The following is a 6,056-nucleotide window of genomic DNA, read 5'->3' on the forward strand; positions in this document are numbered from 1 at the left end:
GGGTCCTTCTAGTTGTGGCATGTGGGACGCTGCCTCAGTGTGGCTTGATGAGCGGTGCTAGGTCTGCGCCCAGGATCCGAACCAGAGAAACCCTGGGTCATCGAAGCAGAGCGGGCGAACCCAACCACTTGGCCACAGGGCCGGCCCCTATACTGGTTTCAATATTTCATCTTCTGAAGGAAATTACTCAAGGTTTTAACATGTACTTCTAGCACCCACTTAAAAGCGTGATCTTGCCAATTGGCAACAAGTGAACCACAGCTGATGCACTGGGATAGAATACTGGACATCTGATTTGTTCATAAAAATTATCCAGAATTTGAAAATAAAGTTAAAAAAAAAATCACTGAGGGCCCTTTCAAAGTCACATCAGAGCCATGTCTATCAATGACCCCTAAGGGTCATGTGACACTCTCGAGACCTGTAGGTTAATTGACTTGCTATTCACTATTGAGTCGGCCCAAGCTCTCCCTGTAATGTTAGATGTCAACTTGAGGAGGACTGCCAATGATTTCTCTCCAGTAAAAAAGATGACCCCGAAGATTTTACTACCCTGAAGGACATTAAGTAGATTCCTAACTAACTTGCAACCTTATGCCAGCATTCCTTTTCCTGCTGACATGTTCACCACGCTTGCCTGTCCTCTTTGAAACCAACTTCAACAGTGCCATTCTCTCATTCATGAGTTATGCAAATCTTTGACACACACACACACTATATTGTGTGAGTTATTTTATTTTTTGAAACTTATACTTTGCCAAGTTCATCCTAAAAGGACACAAAAACAAAAGGTCACCATCACCTAAACTATTATTTCCCTTGTGGACCTACTGTTAATTCAAAAGTGCTAGGCACAGTGGTTAAGTTTGCACGTTCCACTTGGGCGGCCCAGGGTTCACTGGTTCGGATCCCAGGTGCAGATCTATGCACCGCTTGGCAAGCCATGCTGTGGCAGGCGTCCCACATATAAAGTAGAGGAAGATGGGCACAGATGTTAGCTCAGGGCCAGTCTTCCTCGGCAAAAAGAGGAGAATTGGCAGATTGGTGGCAGATGTTAGCTCAGAGTTAAACTTCCTCAAAAAAAAAAAAAAAAAAAGTGCCAGTCCTGAATCAAATGATTCTATTTAGGTGATATTCTGGAAGAGGCAAAAAAACAATACAAAACAAAAACTGCCTGGGAAGAAAATAGAGCAATGACTGGCTGGGGTGAGGGTGGTGTAGGGTTGGCTACAGAGAGATGCTGGAGGAACCTTGGGGTGATGAAACTGCTCTGCATCTTGACTGTGGTGTTGGTTATGTGACTGTATACGTTTGTCAAAACTCACAGAAAGGTGCAACAAGAAGAGTGAAATTTATTGTATGTAAATTATACATAAATTTTTTAAATTAAAAAAAAGTGCTAGTCTCTAAATGTTGAATTCGTCCAAATATCCCACCAAGATTATCAGCTTACAGTGACTTATTTTGGTACTTACTCATTATTAAATTTTAATAACTGGCATTGTTGTCTAGGAGACATAAAATTCATTTTTAAGCAAGATTAAGTCCAGCACTATACTTCTAGGGAGAAAGAATCGATGTATACGAGGTGAGAAAACAAAACTTTACACATGTCTGAGGAAAAGGAAGTGGAGGTGGGGTGAGGTGGGGGGAGTCACTTAGATACGTCTCTTGTGGAAATTTCTTATGGCTATATACCCCATTCTATTCTTTCCAGAAATGCAAAGTTCTGTTGTCGCTGTTCTTACATTTCTGTCTCCTATTGTCATGTTTTAGAGCAAGTCAGAATCTTTACTGGAGGAAAAGGGAAAACAGCAGGTCTGGGGTTGTCTTCATCTCCCTGGTCGCCCTCCCTTTTTAGTAACCGTAAGTAAGGAGATTGGTTGCTTTCAATTTTACAACTCCCTCCTACAGCAAGGCATCCAGCCTGCAGCCCCCAAGCCACTTAATGCTCACGGAAGAAAAACCAAATCTTTAACAAATATGCAGTACTGTTTGGTGCTTTTTTCAAACATTATGTAAAGATACAGTGTAAAGTCATTCTGGAACTCGATCTTTTTCCTCAACATTACGATTTCTAGATGTATCCACAGTTAGCTCCTGGTTATTCACTTTAACTTCCATTGAATAAATATATAAAATTTACTCATCTATCCCTCCACGGACAAGATACTTGGTGTGAGCTACTCCAGGACACAGGACAGTGGTCACTGTACGTCTTGTGCTACAATTTCTCCACAGCATACTCTTGGAAGTGAAATTACTGGATCTAAGTGTACGCCCGTATCTTCAGTTTTACTAGATATTGAGAAATTCCCCTAAGGGGCCGTACTCCTTTACACTCCCACTAGCTTTGTCAGACAGTTCCTATTTCTCACCAACACTCACATTGATCAGACTTTTACAATTTTATCAAACTGATGGGTAGGAAATTGTAACATACTGCTGCTTTAGCTTGTATTTCCCTGAGTTCTAGTGCAGTTGAGCTCTGTAAATTACCTAACCACACCCTTTGCCTGTTTTTTTTTTTTTTAAATTGGGTTATGTTTTCCTTATTGATTCGTAGTTCTTTAAATATTCTGGATAGTAATCCTTTGTTAGTTATACCTTTATAGATATCTTCTCCCAGACTGGGGCTTGTTTTCATTTTTTGTCGCTGTTCATGGGACAGATTTTTAAAACATTTAAGAAAAAAGAACTGTACATATTTTGATCACACATACATCCCTGGTTGGCTGGGTGTTGCCCCGTGTCTCCCTCACTCCCAGATCCTGGCTGCCTTCCATCAGAACATGGCCTGTGGCCATTGGAGAGGGGCCAGAGCTCTGCAAGGGCTCACGCTGCCAATGACATACACCAGCTAGGAAGTGGCACCGTATCATTGCTGCTCGCAACCTGCTGGGCAGAACTGGTCACAGAGCCCTCGCAACACAAGGAGGCCTGGAAAGGCAACCAGACCTTTTCATTTAGACAGAAGTTTTTTATGCAGTCAGATGTACTGATTTTATTTGTTGCCTGTGCATTTTCATATTGAGATTATTCATATACCATGAAATTCACCCACTTGGCTGTAAAACTATCACCACTATTTAATTCCAGAATATTTCCATCATCCCCAAAGAAACCCCAGGAGGATGTTGACAATGGGGGAATGCCATGCACGTGCATGGGAGCAGGGGGCATATGAGATGTACCTTCCTCTCAAGTTTTGCTATGAACCTAAAACAGCTCAAAAAGTCTTACAAAACAAAAACCCCCAACAAACCCATAGCAGTCACTGCCAATTCCACCCACCACCCAGCCCCTGGCAAGCACTAATCAAATTTCTGTCTCTCTGCATTGGCCTGCTCTGGATATTTCCTGTACATGAAATCATGTACAAAGCTGGCGCCTTTCACTTACATTTTCAAGGTTCACCCATGTCATAACATGTGTCAGTACTGCATTACTTTTTATGGCTGAATAACACTCCACTGTAAGGAGATACCATATTTTGTTTATCCAGTCATCAGTTGAGGGACATTTGGGTTGTTTCCACAATTTTTGGCTATTATGAATGATGTTACTACAAACCCTCACTTACTAGTTTTTTTTGTGGACGTGTCTTCAATTCTTTCGGATATCTATCTAGGCATGGCATTGCTGGATCCTGTTTTAACACTTTGAGGAACCGACAGCTTCTGTTCCAAAGTGTTTGCACCCTTTTACAATCCCACCAGCAATGTATGCGGGTTCCATGACCCCACATATTCTATTTTTGATTTCTGGCTAACTTTTAATAAGCACGGCAGCTCCAAGCGGCCAACTGCAAAGGGGTGCACTGACCCTTAGAAGGTTTGGGTCCTTGTAAGCTCACCTCCTCTACTGGAAGAGGCTGAAGGAATCCATGGGGGCTGAGGGTGAGGTGTTGATTCTTTCTAGAGCTTTCCTTGTTTGTACTTCCTTCAGAAATAGGTCCTGCCTCGTTTTACTAGCTGCTTCTCCTGGAGCTTTCAGAGGATTAAGGAGAAAAGATTCCTTCCCTTGAAAAAGGGGTGCATCCATTCAACTTTTTACATTCAAGTCTCCCCTTGTGTCCAGCTAGGGACAAAAGGGAAATAAAAAATAAGGGGCCTGGGAAAGGAAATGGAGAATCGGGGCTGGGCTCAGAGGCCATTAAGTTACGTTCCCATTTTGAGTTGTTCGGAAACTGCTACTCAGTTTGTGTCACAGTTTGACGCTGAAGGTATCAAGGGGGCAAAAACCACTTTAAATGCTCAGCGCCAACATGAGCTCAAGTGAAGAGCAGAGGTTCCCTATTGCAGGTACGGATGCTTGGCACTTTGAAAAGGCTGCTCCTGGGGCCGACCCAGCAGCCACGTGGTTAAGTTCGTGCGCTCTGCTTTGGTGGCCCAGGGTTCTCCAGTTTGGATCCTGGCCACAGACACGGCACTGCTCATCAAGCCTGCTGTGGAGGCATCCCACATAGAAGAACTAGAATGACTCACAGTTAGGATATACAACTAGGTACTGGGGCTTTGGGGAGAGAAAAAAAAAAAAAAAAAAAGAGGAAGATTGGCAACACATGTTAGCTCAGGGCCAATCTTGCTCACCAAAAAGCTCAGCTTAAAAAAAAAAAGTGGCTCCTGTGCGGCAGGGGTAAGAGCTAGCACCATCAGAACTCCTGCAAGTTCTTATCACAGCAGGAAAGGGACATGAACAGAAAACTTGAGGGAAAAACGTAGAATCCAGCGTGCTGGGCTTCTCTAGTTTGCCAGACCCTCCATTCAAAGGTCAGACCTAATATCCAGCCGGCATCGATGGTACCCCTGCCAAAGAGAGGAGCGACTTGTAAGAGTTGCTCACTTCCCCCGGCCAGAGTTGAGACCCAAGTTGCCCATCCCCCGGCAGGGGTTATAAGGCCAGTGCACACGAAGGCGGTGGCATCTATGGGAAGGGGTGGGGTGGGTGGGAAGAGGACTGTGCTAATTGGCAAACCACATTCTTATCCCTCTAAAGGGACATTTGCTATTCAGCAGCTTGAGAGATCAGCCTGCAGCTGCCAGATATGAGATTTCCCAGGAATCTAGAAGTATAGATTTTAAAACATTTAGGCTCGTTAACATTTCCTCTATTTTCAAATGCTGGTTCCACCTATTTTGAAAACACTGCATGGACCCAAATCTGGCCCACCAGCCGGGTAACCTCTGGGCCATCCACCTCAAACTTCCTTTCATAAAGCACAGTGCACACCCCCTTCTTTATTCTGGATTAAAGGATCACACAGACACACTATTTCCATGGAAAAACCCTCGTGTTTATTTGATTAAACAAAAATAAAATAAGCTGCATAGGAACAATTTTAAAGTCCAAAGAGACACCAACTTTGTTTTAAGGCTGCAGTAGCTGATACAGCATCTCCTTGCTACCTTCTCCAGCCTTCTCTGTGGACCACGGCGATACATTCAGAAGCCTGTTAGCTAACACAGGAGTTTTTGAACACTTTTCCATTGGTTCTTCATCTGCTCATTGCCTGTCATGCTTGCGGCCTGCAGTTTATCATTTAAGATTCAAAAGTAAAAATCCAGAGGAAAAGAAAAACCCGCCCCAAACAAAAACCCACTTTAAAGGTTTGGGGAAAAACCTTTGCTTCCCCATTCTCCACTTAATTGATGGGATCCACACCACCACAGCAATGCCCATTTTACAAAGTGTCAGGAGGCAGTCAGCCCCTCCGACGGGCTTGCAGCATGGTTTCTGTGGCCCAGGGAGTTACTCTGGCGGTGCATATTCCTTACATCATGTCTGCCTTGGACAAATTAAAAAAAAAGGTTTAACTTCGTCATTCTAACATCAGGCAACATGCCCATGTTAATTTTTCTCCAATTCTCCATTTACCTTTCTTACCAAAAAGAAAAAAATAACTCAACCAAGTCATGTGTTCTACACTTAAAAATTAAAGCATTTTGCTGACCAGGCATGACAGCTAATGGACAGTATTAAGCAAGATTCATTAAAAAATTACTAACAACCCTCCCACCCACCCAAGTATACCTAACATGCTAGTTAAAAACAAC

Source organism: Equus quagga, chromosome 1 (assembly GCF_021613505.1).
Source record: "Equus quagga isolate Etosha38 chromosome 1, UCLA_HA_Equagga_1.0, whole genome shotgun sequence".
Taxonomy (NCBI): domain Eukaryota; kingdom Metazoa; phylum Chordata; class Mammalia; order Perissodactyla; family Equidae; genus Equus; species Equus quagga.